The sequence below is a fragment of the Pleurodeles waltl genome, chromosome 2_2, assembly GCF_031143425.1.
Source record: "Pleurodeles waltl isolate 20211129_DDA chromosome 2_2, aPleWal1.hap1.20221129, whole genome shotgun sequence".
Classification (NCBI taxonomy): Eukaryota; Metazoa; Chordata; class Amphibia; order Caudata; family Salamandridae; genus Pleurodeles; species Pleurodeles waltl.
Window position 1 is genome coordinate 896,360,661 of NC_090439.1, and position 17,462 is coordinate 896,378,122.

Sequence of the window (17,462 nt, forward strand, 5' to 3'; positions counted from 1 at the left end):
CCAAAACAAAAAATATTAGGTGAGGACTGAGGCGGTTATAGAAGGAATGCTGAAGTTGTTTGCCCCCTTGTTGTGATAGGAATTCTCTTTACATGAACAAAATGTAGGACACTGAAAGAGGAAAGGGTGGCTTATCGTATTTACAATAGTGACAACGTTTAGAATTGCTGAGTCAAAGGGCTACTACCCTTAGGTCCTTCGGGATATGGCCAACCTTGACCTCAGTCTTGTACATATTTAAAGTGAGTCCGATCTACTATGTTCATCTTCTAGGTAACCGCAGGCCACTGGTGTTGATAATTTGTTTTACAATGCATCTAATCAGGAATAGTATGCTAATATAATGCAGTCAGAATATGTCAGAGTCCCAAGGATCTTTTTCTTCCTAGGTCATACCACCTTACCAATAATTCTTGGTTGCTATAATAAATGTAATACAAACCTGAGGTTTGGGAGATTCTTGTACTGCATTAAGGATAGGCCAATCTCCTGTTATCCCACATCTTCTAACATATTGAAATGTTGAAGCTCATATCATAACCACAAGGCCAGGGGCAAAGGGTAGCAATCAGCTGCCTTACCTAAATGTCGGCGCTGTTTGTCAGCAATCCTTTGTCAGATCGGAGTGGATTGATACATGGGTGAACAGTTGTTTTATTACCTTGTCCATAAAATATTGACCAAGGTAGAAAAAAACACACTTTGGGCCAGATGTACGACCTTTTGTTTTGAAACCTGCAATTTGCGATCCGTTTGGGAATTGCGAGTCGCAAAACAAAGTGTATAACAGTGATAAGTACACTTTTTGTGATTCCCAATGGGGTCGCAGATGACCTACCTCATCAATTTTCATGAGGTAGGTCGTAATTTGCGACCCCATTGGGAACGGCCACACTCACAGGGATGGTGGCCTGCTTGGGACAGCAGACCACCAGGTCTGTGACTGCTTTTTAAATAAAGCAGTTTTTAAAAAATGCACCTCGTTTTCCTTTCAAAAAGAAAAATGAATTTTTTTTTCTTCCATTTTTTCAGAGTAGGCAGTAGTCCGTGGGACAACTGACAGCTCTGAAAAAATATACTATAGACTATTCACAAAGGGGACGGGACCCCTTTCCGTTTGTGAATGGGTTAGCACCAATTTGAAATTGGTGTTAACTGTGAAACAATCATACACACTATTCAGATTCGGTATTAGAAAAGGACGTCCTGAACACACCCCTTCCTAATACCGAATCGCAAAACCCAAATTGCGATTCGGTAACAAGTTACTGATTCGCAATTTGGGCTAAATACATCACAAAAAGCATTAATCTAGTTGCAAATGGTCGAATTCTGCGATTTGGCCCGTTTGCGACTAGAAAAATGCGTTACACATGTGGTCTTTAGTCCACAAAAAAGAGAATGGCACATAACGTGGTATTGACAGATATGAAACGTTTGCAGTGAGGCTTTTCTTCTAATATGTTCACAAACACCTTGTGCGCTATAGGAAATGCTAAACACTCACTATAAAGTGTTTGCAAGAAAAGAAAAACATGGAATAACGCATTGGTCTGCAAAGTAAACCTGATACTCAACTACCAACTGACTTTAATAATCCACAGGCTTCATGTTATCCAATCAAGACTGTAAAATATCTCATGGGAAAGACAACGAAAACTGGAATATGGAAAACAAATGATTTTTACAATGGAGCAATTTTGTGTGGAACTGAATACCTACTGTGAACATTTCAGGCATTACCCATCCAATCAAATTGAAAAGTGCAAATTCGCCATACTTATCCATAGCCATTTATCTTGTGTCCACCTCCGTGCACTGCCATCTTTTAAATTCAGCCACAGGAGGGGATCTTTCCCCCTATTTATCATTGTAACCGTTTAGTGTTCTCTGTTTAGTTTAGTTTTACTGCATCGTTCATCCAGTAGGCATTTTCATCTACTGCCGTTGAGGTTCAGGATTCTTAGAGGCCACCACTAAAGTTTGCACGGAAGGTTGTTTTTTAAATGTGTTTTTCTCCCTTTTGAATATTCATACAAGTTGGGGTGGCTGTTTGATTTAAATTCCCAGAATTATTTGCAAAGAGTAGCTGACATCGAACACTAATGTGCATCAAAAGATGCTTTGAGATTTTCCACATAAAAGATTGTAATTTTTGTAACTCTTTAATTGTTCCAGTTAATTATTATTAATGAAGCATACTCCTCTTATCCAGTGGTCTCCATTAATTTATATAGTGCCTGCTTAGAAGGCCTGTACCTCCAACAAACTATCTGCCATTGGGTTTTAAGTTGTGAGATACGTCTCTATGTATACATAATGTCAGATACTTGGTCTCCCGCCTTGCCATGAAGCATACTTGTTGGAATTCCTGGTGCTGATGGGAAGACTCCATAGCTTGATAGATTCCTTCCTCAGCCAACAGACTGCCTTAGACTCTGGAGAGTCATACCTATGGTTGTAATAATTCATATTGGGTTAGCAGTCTGCTTTTGCCTACGCTTTTAAGGGATTGCAGTTAGGCAGGCATGAAACTCTGGACCTACTGTTTCTCATCCATAATCATAGTAATGTTGTGGAACTCACTCTCCCTTATAACATCATTAACATGTGCATGGGTGCCCTCGACTTTGGATTTTGTTCTTCTTCTTTCCCCTATATCTCCTACGTTGAAATATGTGAGTGTCTTGAGTCATTTGCCATTTTATTGTATACATATTGAAGCTCTACTTTTGTCCTGTTCATTTTTAGACATTTGTGTCCCCATACCCCTCCACCTTTCCCTTCTGGTAAGACTAATTAACTTCCATTCCTCTTACTTGAAAGGAAAAACAGCATCAAATGTGTACTTATACTGTATTAAGGTTTGAGAGTCGGGATCAGGGTGCAAATTCTGTTTAATTTATTTTGCCCTGAGTTGAGGCGCATTTTTGGGTGCTGCATTAAAATTAAAGATGATAGTTCACAGGTAACATTTACTCAGAGGATTTTTTTTCAGTCATTCATCTAAGCACAAAATAGTTAACTAGGTAGAGCTGGTAAAGTCCCATCTTTTCACGGTTAAGTCTATCCATTTTTGTCTGCATAAAAGCCTGTTTGATGTTAGAGCTAGTTTTGGTGCCAGAAGCCAAGTAATACATGTTTCTAACAAGATTAAAAAATGTCAATGTGATGTTGCAGGGGAATAATTACTGCATCCAGACAGGCATCTGTCTGTTCTGCGAGACGAAGATGTCATGCTATATGATGGCATGGTACTGGAAATAACCTTTGGTGCATACAACAGGGAGTGCAAATGGTATTTGAGCACAAACCAAATATTTGTGCCTTTAAAACGTTGACAAAGTACAGCTCAGGGAGCTGAATGGTTAGGCCATTGGTACCTCACTTGAGGTGGTAGCGTAGTAAAGCACTACAATAATGGTAAGCAAGATTTACTTGATCCTTTTATATGGGTCTGCCATTTTACATGGTTAACTGAATCGCTTAGAGATTACAATTATACTATTGAAGATGTGTACTAATGCCTTGAGTGCCCAACGGTATTGTTGTCTGAATCCCTACTGCTGATTTTTTTCATAGGCTAACATGAATCACATGTGTGCCTTATAACATAGGCCTATCTCACGGATTGCTTCCTTATTGGACCAGGAGGGACACAAAAGCGCTACCCTCATAGTTGTGGAAGGCTACCACCTTCATCAGGAGCTAAGCAGCATGAATGCAGTGGTGGCAGCATGCCATGTAGTGATCATTAGTAGTGAACAGGACCTATTTAACCTGTGTCACTGGAGTGAGGCCAATAGGCTCACTCACCTTTTAAAAGTTCTACTGCTGTGTGCCTAACTCATCCTTGCAATACATCGGGTAATGGGGGGTGCTGCCAAGGAGTAGTGACTCTGTTGGTTGTATGTGTGCCTAGGCAGGGTACATTACAGGGCTAGATCAGTACTTTACAGTGCATGTGTGGTTAGTACATGCAGTGGGTATATGAATGCTTGTGAGGAATACATGACATGAAAGATGTAGTGCTGCATATTACGTGCACAATTAAAGCATTGCTGGGTGTATGTGTGCTTACGTTAAGTACAAGACATGAAGGGTGAAGTGTTGTGCAGAAAGAACAGGATGTGTGTGTGCTGGCATTGTGTATGTTTGCAAATAAAACTCCCTGCTGGTTGATTGAAGGAAAGCTTCAGTGCTGAACAGTGTGCGCAGACTAAGTGTGTGTACTGAATGTGTAAATGTAAGGATACAATGCATAGAGGTATTAGTGCTGAACAGTAAGTGTGCTGAGAATGTACACTAGGTGTCCCTGCAACAGTACATTATATGGAGAACCCTGGGTTACATTTTCGGAAGCCCAGGCCTGCCTGGTGAAGACATGAGGAGTAGGGGAATCCCTCCAGACAGATTTGTGTATTGCTGATTTCCTATGAGCTGGGAGGGACACACACTGGTGGCAAAAGACAGCGCCTTAATTTGAGATAGATTACAAGGAAGGGGCCTACACACATCTCAAGAAGGGAGATGAGGCTGTTAAGGGACTCATAAGGAGTAGGGTTGGGGGTATGGGATTAATCTTTTGACACGCACATCACTGTTGCAGACATCCAGGTGGGAACTCTGGCCTCTCCCATGAGTGATGTTGTGGTACAATTAGCTCAAGAGTCTTGCCCACTGTGACAGTCATCTTTCTTGAGCAAATAAGAGAGAAATATCTGCATTAAAAGAAGAACCCCAACATAAAACTTCAAAGATTCTGACCCTATATCACATTTGGTGTATGGAAAAGGGCAATAAGGAGAGGTAGACTCCCCACAATTGTATCATCTGCCAAACTGACGGCCTGTGTGAGAAGGAGAAGCTGTGCAAAACGTATGCTGTGACCATCCAGTGGCACCTGCCTGCTTGCCAAGACCACTGTGCCCTGTGATAAAGAGGAGAACATTGGAGGGAGCAAGGTAAAGTGGGGAGCTCTACTTAGGATTTGGCTGAGCACCAATCGGGCCGGAGCCCTTGTGCAGGATTGTTTTTGGTGATTTCCCCTCCCCCCCTTATGCCAGGAGAGGGCTGCGGTATACTGAGCTGAGCTTTTACTGCCATGTAGGTCTCGCTAAGCCCACAACGCTGTGCTGCGGTAACACCATATGCCAGAGGGGACACCGGTAATGGTACTACTTCAGAGTACCAAGACTGGTGACTGTCTGGACAGGACGCTTGTCCTGGAAGAGCCTGCAACCATACTTCTACATACGGCACAACCCTGTATGCCAGGAACGTCTGCCAGTACCAATGTTGCCACAGGATTCGGGCCGCCGCATGAGAGATAGACCAAGGCTACAATTGCACTGCATTGAACTGCCCCAGACTTACCACTGAGGACTGCCGTAGATGCAGTGGATGAGGTCGCACCCTCAGTGGCTCTAGTCGGGAGGTAAAAATAGGGTTCCCTCTTGTGGGTTAAAAGCAACTTACCACATCTTTGCGACAGGGAGCTGACAACTGAAAGACTTCAGGCAGCACCTCTCAGGAGTTGGCCTGCATCCCCGGGTGCTAGCAGCCTGAGTTCTCCGAACTGAGCAGGGCTTAAGGATGCCCACTGAAGGCACCCACTGCATGGCTGAACCCTTTCTTGCTGCAAGAGCGAGTAAGAAGTGAATTGGGCCAGTGGGGCCCCAGAGGACTCGCTGCTAATGGTGCTGAGGTATCATAGACACTTTTGACTAAAATCCTTACCAGTAAAAGGGGAACTTTTGGAAATGATCAATAGTGGCCATGGCCTGGATGTGGCCACCAGTGAATAGGAAATAACCATGCTCACATTACACGAAAGAGAGTGGGTCAGAGATTTGCCAGAGCAGCACAGCAGTCCTTCTGACACTTCCACAGGCCCAGAGGTGTACTACAGAGTTGGGTCTGAGGGTCCAGGATTTATACTTGTTGCCAGCTTTGAAGTAGGAGAATGTTCTTGAGGTTTCCACCCATAAAGGTGTTTGTAATCTCCTGCCTCCCTGGCCCCTGCTTGTCTGGGGCCATAAATGACTAGTGTGAAGCCCTTTGTGAGTGTACTGAGACAGAATCTTATGATGTACACAAGTGGTAGGTGACCGCTCCGCCCCCCCGCCCCCCTCCCAAGTCAGTGATGGCCCATTCTACCTACACCTATTCCCTCTTTGTCTCACTGTCTGGGAGTAATACACAAAGACCAACTGCCAGCTACACGTAGTCTTTTGACCCAGAAAACAGGCTGCAGGTACCAAATGGTTCCGTCAAGAAAATGCCAACTTTCTAAAAATGGCATTTTCAGAATTGTGGCTTAAAATCCAACTTTACCATTAAAGTTTTAAATTACACTTCTTTGGAGACCAAACACGACACATCTATCATGCCCCAATTGAAAGTTAGCATTTTATAGCATCTTTATGCGGTCTCTAACATTAGCCCTGTCTACAGGACCCGAACAGCTCTATATAAGGATCCAGGTCAAAATTCTAATCTCCTCTCACAAATTCTGTGAAAGGGCTAGAGAGAAAAGATAAGTCAACTTTACTTAAAAAGTAATAAGGTAACACAATGTTATCCTTTGGGAATGGTAGGCCTCACAGTAGTGAAAAACAAATTGTGGAGTTTTTCACTTCAAGGACTCGTAAAACATAAAGACTCTGCACTATGGGCTGACTAGGGCCTGCCCTATGGGTTGCTTATATGTAGTAAAAAGGAAAATGTAGGCCTCACAAAAGTTTTACTTTGCCTGGTCGAAGCAGCAGGTTCCAACAGCACACAAAGCCGCAGTGGCAGGCCTGAGGCATGTATAAACGGTGACTTAAATGGGTGGCACAGTGAGTGCTGCAGGCCTATTAGTAGCATTTAATTTATAAGCCCTGGGTACATGTGGTACCACACAGAATTCAGAAATAAATAGTTCTATACAAATGCTTATTACTTGTAAATTTCATATTAAGTATGAGTAAATAAATGGAATGATAGTTGATTCTCTTCTGTTTTGTTTTGCATTTAGAGACTTTTTAAATTAGAATTTTTTCATTTTCTTTCCCTGATGAAGGGCCTAGCCAAAAAGGCAATAGGGCACCGGGGCATTATGCTGAATACATTGCAGCATGATCAGATTTCATTGATTCAATAAAATGGAACGATGAAAGTGCAAATTGATGAACGTAAATTAATTTGCTGATAAACAGCAATGTCTCTCTGAGGAAGAGACACAGGACTGCTATAGTTTGCAAAGCATTAGTAGACACAAGTTATTAATGTACTCCCCTAGTACACTAGCTTGTATTACATCATGCTACCCGAACCACGCTCATTAAGAATGACTTCCTAATATACCTTCTCTTACTATAGAAAACTGTCTGGGCCCAGAATCAACCATGTCAAATCCTTAGTCTTCTTTCTCCAGGAATCTCTTCTGGAGCAGCAGAGCCTATTGGGTGAGGTAACATTGCCCTGGGCCCACAACTTCCCGTTATTTTGGCATAGAGATCTTCTACATACTTAGTGACCTACTAGAGGATAATCTGGGTAAAGCAGTTGGATCACTGAGATCACAGATAGTGTTCTGGACCACCCTGCCTATATCCTTGTTGAGACACATAGAGGTCACAAAGATGGTGGTGCTACCGCAGCTCCTTTATTACTTCCTCCGAGTTCTCTCCTTGTTGCCGCTAAGTTATTTCTCGATTTGGACACCCTCCTTACCCCTCTGCTCAGGGGTAAGGGATGTGTTACACTTTCACAGATTAGATTACCAACTACAGAGAAGGGATTGGATGCTTCTGATTTTCTAGTTTAGTATTCATCCGCATAGCTCCAGTAGATTGCCTATTGGTTAGCTGGGCACCATTTATGTGAAACGGGCCTCTCTCAGCCAAACGTCTGGTAGGGCGCTCAATATATATTGCTTTTTCCTAGCCAGGCCTCTGAGACAGCTCCCTCCACTCCTGAATACAGAGTTGAGCTGGTACAAACGCAATGCCACCCTGGTGAAGACACCACACCTTACTCTTCGGCCATGCATCTTAGAGAAGTGGTTACAAACCTGTGGTCCGGGACTCCTGGGGGTCTACGAAGCCTCCTCAGGGAGTCTGAGACTGCTCAGAAAATTAAATAATATTGACAGATTAATAAAGTGTATATACATAAAGTGGCTAAACGTACAATAGAATATTTTACAACATACAGTAAGTGTCAAGTCATTTGAAATTGGATGCTACACATTAAATTAGTATCTTTAGATTGATTCATCGGAGCGGTGCAGGTGCATCAAACACAATGTAGTATGGACGATGTGTGGCTTCAATTAAATTTAGAAAAGCTCCAACCTGTCTATTAAAATTATATTTTTTAAATTTATATTTGTTTGCAAATTGTGTATTTTTTGTGTATTGTTTTTGCGTTTCAAATCATCAACAATGTTTGGGCCCCGGTCCCCGGCTTCTAGTAATGACTTGATGGGGGTCCCCGAATCCCAATAATGATTCAGTGGGGGTGCCCGTATCCCAGTAATGATTTAGTGGGGGTCCCGAGTTCCATTAATAGTAAAGTGGGGGTCCACAGAAGTCAAAAGGTTGGGAACCAAAGCCTTAGACGATTGCCAACTTGAAAGGGTGTACTTACTTCCTGAGACTTCCTGTATGGGAGGAGGTGGGTCTCAGATGACTTCTTGTACTTCTTTCACAAGCAAATGACCCAGTATTCTCTAATAAGGGGTACTTTCCAACTGTATGGCAGCATGTGGGGGCATTCAAGACACATTGGAATGTCCAACTCACTGAGGCAGAAACAAATGCATTACTTCAACCCCTATACACTATTGGACAACGCAGGAGGCCAGTGCTTAATTTTTGCTTGTTGTTTCCGGTGCAGAGCACCAGTACTTTTTTTTCGGGGCCGGCGTTTAGTTTTCTGCATCAGGCATTTACTGCGAGAAAAGACACATAAGGGAAAGGCGGAGGAAGAGAAAAACGAAAAAGCATTCAAAGGGAGAGAGCAGAAGGCTGCAAGAGTGAGCTGAAGAGGCAGGGAGTGGCTATGAATGGATTAAAGAGGCCTGAGAAGGCTTTAGAATTAGGCTGCCTTGATGTTCTGTGTTTGCCCATTTAATTGCAGCAGCCGCATGTTTGATAGGAGAGCTTTGGGCACCGGCAAGTTTTTATTTACAAATTAAGCACTGCAGTAGGCTAATGACCTGGCTATACAGAGCCGTTCTCCAATAGAGTAGAATGAGTCTCCTCCTGCTAAGAGAAAAATGAGACCATGCTGCCAGGGCCTACGGAATACCACATGTGTACACTTGTATATAGGAGGTAGCACAGCAATTTGTAGCACAACAGGTCTCTGTCCTGAAAGTGTGGACCAGAGTGCAAGCTGTCTCTCAGCCTAGTTCGCCATTCCATGTTGGCTCAGCTCCTACGCAGGAGCTAGAGCGACACAGGGCTGTCCTTAAGCCTCTGGACCATGCTCGTCTGTGTTCACCCACAGCCCTCCGCCAGCATTCTACCAGTGTCAGGCCATCGGCGTGGCTAGCCACTGGGTCTGTCTTTGCCTTTGCTCTGGAGACCACGTGATTCAGCCACTCAGAGCCTCCACCCAGGAGAGAACACATTTTGAAGCAACGGAACAACAAGGTTTTTGCTTAGCTCCGTCCCACATCTGTAACAAGTCTAGTCAGAGGCTGCACACGGATTCCACTCAGCAGCTCTTCAGCCCAGCATGTTGGCCCAGTCACAGGCTCCCCAGATCACTGTTTCAAGCCACCCCATTTTGCATATGATTCTGGGGGCACCCAGCATTCTATAGGCAAGTGGAGTTCACAGAGGAGTCACTGGCTCCCAGGATGACAAAGGCATTTGGCAGGGATTGATGCAGAGCTCAGAGTTATGCAACTGTTCCAGTCGCCATTTTGGCCACTCCCCATTGAGTTTTATATATCATCAAGAACAATTATCTCACATTGTGTAGAACATGTTTGGCACATAACTCAAACTTGGGGTTTAAAGATGTTCTAACAATCGCTGCTTTCAAAAAATAATCCGGCTGCCAGGTAAACTTCGATGAGTGAATTAGTGAAATGCAGAGTTATATAGACTAAAATGTGAGACACAATATGTGCTGGCATAGAACTGCAAAAAACATTTGAAAAAGGAAAAAGAATCTGTCCCCCCCACTGATACAGAGACAGGGCCTGATTTAGATGTTGGCGGACGAGTTACTCCGTCACAACGGTGACGGATATCCCATCCGCCGAAATCTAAATCCCATTATAACCTATGGGATTTATATTTTAACAGGCGGGATATCCTTCACCGTTGAGAAGGAGTAACTCATCTGTCAACATCTAAATCAGGCCCAGAGTCCTAGTGCTGGTTATGTGAGGCACAAGAGTGGAGTGCACAAAGTTGACTTTAAGGATGACAAAGGATTTTGGCAGGGCTCGATGCAGAGCTCAGAGTTATGCAACTGTTCCGGTCGCCATCTTGGCCACTCCCCCATTATCTTACATTGTGTAGAACATGTTTGGCACATACCTCGAACTTAGAGTTTAACGATTTTCTAACAATCGCTGCTATCAAAATATAATCCGTCTGCCAGGTAAACTTTGATGAGGGAATTAATGAGATGCAGAGTTATACAGACTAAAATGTAAGACATAATGTATAATGGCATATAACTGCAAAAAACATTTGAACAAGGAAAACGAATATCTCCCCCTTACTGATCCAGAGAGAGGGCATGATTTAGATGTTGGCAAACGAGTTACTCTGTCACCACGGTGACGGATATCCCATCCACTGAAACATAAATCCCATTATAACCTATGGTATTTATATTTTAGCAGGCGGGATATCCTTCACCGTTGAGAAGGAGTAACTCATCCATCAACATCTAAAACAGGCCCAGAGTCCCAGTGCTGGTTATGTGAGGCACAAGAGTGGAGTGCATAAAGTTAACGTTAAATAAATCTGCCTGTTATGTGTATTGTGTGGAGGTTTTGGGCGGTGACATACGAGTGGTGATTGGGGAAGTAGGTCATGGGTACTGTACAGATAGCTAATGTAAAGCTAAAAGAAATATACACCTTAGAGGGTTTGTGGGTTTTATCACTGCGGTCTTAAAGAGAGAACTCTTCTTGGGGTCAAGGCTGGGGAAGCCCAAAGTTGCAGCTGTAGGAGAGGCAATCAAGTTGGTCTTGTGTATCCCTAACCTGCTCTGATAGTGTCTGGAGGAGTGTGTACCAGTACCCCGCTATTGGCCACCTGCGAATCCCCTTCTTCTTGCTACAAAGGATAGTGCCCCCCGCCAGCAGCCAATGCCTAGGTTCTCTCATCCAGGCAGCCGGCACAGGTGGGAAGAAAGATTTCCATCATATTGCAATGGCATGCATGGTAATCACCAGGGCCAGCTCCACTAATCTCGTAGTGACCCTTCTTGTTTTAGGCATGGGGAAAAATGTAAGGAGGCAGGCCTCCAGGCCCTCAATATCCATGTGATAAATAATTTGAGTGATATCCCTTAGCACCACAGCCCAGAAACAGCTTAGTGATAGGCAAGCCCAGAACATGGGCATGATATCAGCCAAAGGGGTGCAGCATCTTGGGCAGGCATCTATTGCTACTGGGTATACTAGATGGAGCCTTTGCGGTGTAAGGTAAGCCCTGTGTAGGATGTGAAACTGAATACACTTGAACATGGCATTCTGGAAAATCTTAGGAGGGCATTCCAGAATTCTCTGCCAGTCCAACTGTGTTGGAGGGCACCTAATTAGCAGGCTAATGCTGGAGTCTGATTGGCCCTGATCACAGTGAGTGGAAACAAGCTTTCTTCGTTGCCATCCGCTGGGTACTGTGGCAAAGGGGGTTGGACGTTGTTGCCATACGGGGGTGACCGCTAACAGTGCCACACGACCTCCAGTGGATCCCAGCTATATCACTGTGTCACTGACTCTTTCCTCCTTTGCTTGTGGGTGCGCAGATATAGGAGACTAGGAGAGCAGCAGACTTCTGCAGTTAGTCCTGGGTTGCCATATTGAGACTGGGATGTACTTGCACCCCCATACTCCTTTCAGCTTATAATGGAGAGGTGGGCACGGCTTGTGACTTCAACAACTACATGGCGCCTAGGGGAGGTCGACTGCCTAAGGTCTTAGTTGAACGAGCACATCATCTTCCGCTATGCCTCCCACCCCTGAGTGCGCGGCCATGTCCTGTCATTGCTCGTCTATTAAATTACAGGCACCGTGACCTCGTTCTACAGTTACCTAGGACCAAGGGCCCATGGCAATGCAAAGATGCAAGCATCACAGCGTATCCTGACTACACATTGGATGTACAGCAACATCGCAACTCCTACCTGGCAGTGAAGAAGCAGTTACGCCTTATTAACATTAAATATGCACTATTTGAGAGTAATGGAAGGGGACAGGACTCACTTTTTCCAGTCCCCTGAAGAGGCATGGGAGTTGCGGTGGACCAAAGGGATTCCACTGTCCACAGAATATCATCAGTTGACACTGGACAGGAGTGTGGAGACGCAGTAGAAAGAGACAATGCCGCTCAAAGATCCAACCCACCAGGGCCCAAGCAGCCAGAGAACAAGCACACATGTGGTGGCAGAAATATCGCACCATAACAATAATACTTTCAATGTGCTTTCCTCGGACCATGGCTTGGAAACAGACACAGAAACGAATGCATTGGATGATGTACGTGACCATGGATCCAAACTGACCCCCAACACACAGCGATGATCAGAGTAGTAATGATAGGATCAAACAACAACACCCGCTTCCAAACAGGAGGAAACTGAAACTGTAGTAGAAGTTACAATACAACAGTTTGTATTTTGTTTGTGTTTATTACCAGCGTATATTGGCATGATGCACAACACGTAACGAGCTGGGGTGGGGATAGTTGGGGAAACATTGTAAGTTTATATTGTTTTTATTGCTTCATCTACTTCGCCCCTCACACAGACCCGATCAAACCGCAAAACATGATGGGAAATCCCTGTTTAATGCCCTATGCAGAGGGGATAGGTCAGGGGAACACTGGAAGTAAAATGGGGACATTAATAGGACCCCCAGGGGGTCACATTGCTGGATCACCTCAAGATACTGAACAAATTGCTGGTAATAGACAGCACGATGACCACAACGCCCACGTGTAATAAACGGACGTGGTACATTTGGGGAATGGCCATTCCCTGTAAAATGCATGCGGTATAGACATATCTTAGACAATGGCAAATTCATGTAGCTTGCCATCAAGAGACATACTTAACTAGCACAGAACTGGGGAAAATATTTAACAAGTGGGGTGTTCTGATATACGGAATTTACTCGGCATATGCCAGGGGAACACTAAAATGGGTGGCACTGGGGGTCCCTTTGATGATAACCATGAGCAAGATAGATCCGGAGGGTAGAGAATTCTTGATTGAGGGCTGACTGGATGGAGACCGTGTGACCATAGTGGCGGTATTTGCACCAAACATAGACCACTCAGGTTTTCTCACACAGTTGAATCCTGTCTTGCTAAATGATTCATGGGTGCCTGACATTTGTGAGGGGGGAGATTTTAACTATGTCCTTGATATAGCCAAAGATAGATAAATACCCAATCTGCAAAGGGCTGTTTTTAAAAAGGCATCGCAATACTTTCTCAGTGAATGTCAGATTTACAGATGAAAGATGTGTGGCGATTGCAGTACCCCAACCAAAGGGAATATTCATTTTACTCCCTTATGCACCACTTATATATGAGACTGTGTCTGTTCCTATCTATCATTTCACTTTGCATTAGAATAGTCGACATAGGTTACTTATCCTGGACCATTTCCGTCCCTACCCCATTAGAAATGAAAGTTCACTAGGGCAGGGTAGGAGCCAAAATTCCCACGTGGAGCCTTCGAACAAAGGCTTTTCAAGGTGCACCCTTCAGTGACACCACAGCCACACATATCTTAAAATATTTCATAGAAAACACACAGCCTATACCAGAACAACTGAATGGGAAACTTTCAAGGCCACTGCATAGTTACTTCATGGTAGAGTAAAAAAGCACTGCAAAGTGAGATCGCTGCCTTGGAAACACACATGCATTGACTCCAGGCAGAGGCGCCCACACACCCTGACACACTCCCACAACTTCAGGCCCTCTGCCGTAAGCAGGCTAAATGAATTCCAGGCTGGAGGGGGCACTGGTCTATATTGAATGAATAAGCAAACAGCATGATGAGGAAGACAAGGCAGGAAAAACGTTAGCTTGGTACTGGGAGAGGACACAACCCGCATCCAAATAGGAGCAATTCTACAGCCCATGGCCAAGTAGACTGAAAAGATGTAGAGAGACGATGTTACGTAAAGATGACTCCAGATTTATTTAAGTAGAATTAAGTAAACCCCAGCCTTCACTAATGCTTCTTCTTTCCTCCGAACTCCCCCATCAACTGCCGCCCGGTTTCCCTGGTTACATCATAAGCATTCTCATAATGCGCATTCCATGCTCAGAATACCACATAGACGTAAACAAGGCTTTCTGTGAATATTTTGCCACACAGTAAACAGGGACTTCAATTCCAAACAAGACTGTCATCAATGCTTATACCTGAGGCATACCGTTGCCTAGGATTACCCCACTGTAACACAGTGAGTTGAGTGACCCTATAACAATAGAAGTAATATGGACCGCCATATTACAAATGGCATGAAATAGGACACCAGGTACAGATGGCCTTCCCATCCAGTTTTATTTGATATATAATGCTTCCTTGACACAAAAATGCTTCAAATTTACAGTAAAGCGCACATACTAGACCTCATCCCAGAATTGCTGTGCAAAGTTTTTATAATCATGCTTCTTAAACCAGGGCGAGACCCCACGGGTATAAAGCCCTACAGGCCCTGATCTCTGTAACACATTAGCAAATAGGCTTCTAGCCATGATAGATTCATTGGTTCACACGGGACAAAATGGCTTTATACTCAATAGATACACAGTTACTTGCACTAATGAGGGAATATAAGACCAATGACACACAATGTCTAGCCTTGTCCCTGAACATAAAAAAGTAATTTGATATTCTCAGATGGGCTTATCTACTAGATATTCTAGATTGCATGGGCCCAAGGTTTCTATGCTGGATACACATGATATATACCACAACCCATCATCCAGGGTAAAGTCCGGAGAGGTCATATCAGGGGTCAGATCAGGCACATGTCAGGGCTGCCCACTTTTCCTGTTAATCTTTGCACTTGCCATGGAGCCACTAGCGTGCTTACTTCAAATGAAGGCAGCAGAATGGAGGATTCACATGGCCGTTAGATGACACATTGTTTAATTATATGCAGATGATGCACTGATATATCTCCAGGACATACAAGCATCCCTGCCTCTGCTAAAGGAATAGATGGAAATGTTTGGTGTGATTTTGGGCCTAAAAATCAACTGGACCAAGTCTTGCCTTTTCCCTCTGAGGTTCATACCAATGGGCCACAGAATTCTGGTTGCCACCTCCCTATGACTATGGAGCTTTGACACTTTTAAATAGGTGGATGTGCACAAATATCATGCTACTTTGAAAGCTCATAGAAAGCAACCTGGGTAGGGCCCTGAAATCGATCCGGAACTCCATGCCCTTCTGGACTTCCCTTCTCCTTTCTGTCCTATGCTGGCTGGTAATTTCAAAAATATTAATACTTCGATGAGTACTGTATTTTATCATTGCCTTACCAATAGTTTTGCTCCAAGTGTTCTTTAGGATCCTCATGGGCTGTTATCAAACCTCGTATGTGTATATGTAGGAAAGGAGTGGTACTCAAGAGCCTTCAGTGTCCTCTGTCAGAGGGAGGGTTGGGCGCTCCTAATTATGAGTTGTATTATTCCGCAGCACAACTGCAGTGGCCAATGCAGAGGCTGCCAGAGGGACCACATGCGAAAAGATAGGAAGTATCACCAATCCTTAATGACACATCTATCTTATCTTCGCTTCTTCACACTCCATGTTCAGTACAACCAACCTCGGTCCTCCTGTATGTTGATGGCCAAATCTAACTGGCATAAAAATGGACACATATGTGGATAACCCCCTCCATACACACCATACCTGGGCTGTGGTTCTTGCTGAGGTCCAAAGGGTTGCACAAGAGCACAACACACAGGCATGGAGATAGACAGGTATATTACAAGTAGGAGATTTGTTTACTGAAGGGAAACTACAAACCTTTCAAGAAATTATGGAAATATATAAAATACCTCAGAGACAGTTTCTCACATACAGTGCAATTCAAATTACCCTACTCACAAAATGGGGGGCACAGCAAAGGGAGCTGCCCAACTTGTCACTTCTAGCAGGCGTCCTTCACCATGGTACTGGTAGGAAAGCAGTAATGGTGTTATATACTGTATTGCTAGCATGACTGCGCAACCCTAACCTGAACCATAAACATAAATGGGAGCAGGATCTGGGCAGAGAGATCACAACTAAACACGGTAAATGACCAACAGTATGGTCAAACAGATCTTTCGTAGTTTGAGAGTTTGATGCACACAATTCAACTATGTACATCAGAGGTAGCTTACACCTCACTGCTTATACAAGATGTTCGGGTGGTACCTAATGATTTTCCCAATTGCCAACAAGATGACGCAGGATTTTATCATATAGTATGGGAATATGGAACTCTACAACACACATGGGTGAGGGTACTGGAAACTTTATCTGAAATAGTAGATCGCACAGTCCCCTGCATACCTGGACTATGGGTCTGTAGGCCTCATGCCAAGACCCCAAAAAGAAAAAAATGCTCTGTAAATTTATAGACTTGGCCCTGGTATTATTTAGCACTGCAGTGCCAAGGTAATCTCAGCCCCAGAAGAAAGATTGTGGATGTGTGATCTATTGACATGGGCTAAGGCAGAAGCTGCTGCTATTACAGAGCACAGCCTACAACCTGAATGTGGCCCCATGGCATTGATTTGGGATGTTTACATTACGAAGGTGGAAGCCAAAAATGACATCAGACCCACTTAACTGTGTAACCAGTTGGCAGATGAATGCAGACTACACATCTGCATAGGACAATTTAGTAACCTGAAAGTCATCAGCAATGGCCAAGACTAATAGTAACACGGACTCAAATAGTGAGGCGTGGACATTCCCCCACATTGGTTTGAACTAAGCTGCTTTTGATTGATGGGTATTTCTCCTGCTATCCCAGTTATGTCATCTGGGGAAGAAAATACCCCAGGGGTGAGTTTGCCTTGGCACTGTTAGCCTGTTTGGGGGCTTTGTGAGCCAGGAGGGCAGGATTGAGGTTCACTGCTATGGTTGTGACATGTAATGAGTGAAGAAATAGTTATATTACTGATAGTGTTGAAACGTAATAAAGAAATGTAAACAGAAAAGTATAAAACTCAATAATGATATTTAAAAAAAACATG

The 17,462-nt window shown here is 43.9% G+C and overlaps 1 protein-coding gene across 1 annotated transcript in view; it reads left to right on the forward strand.

Moving 5' to 3' along the window:
* Positions 1-17,462, forward strand: part of RIMS2 (regulating synaptic membrane exocytosis 2) — a 1,513,920-nt gene that overhangs the window by 496,327 nt on the left and 1,000,131 nt on the right. The gene's annotated exons all lie outside the window — the stretch shown is intronic.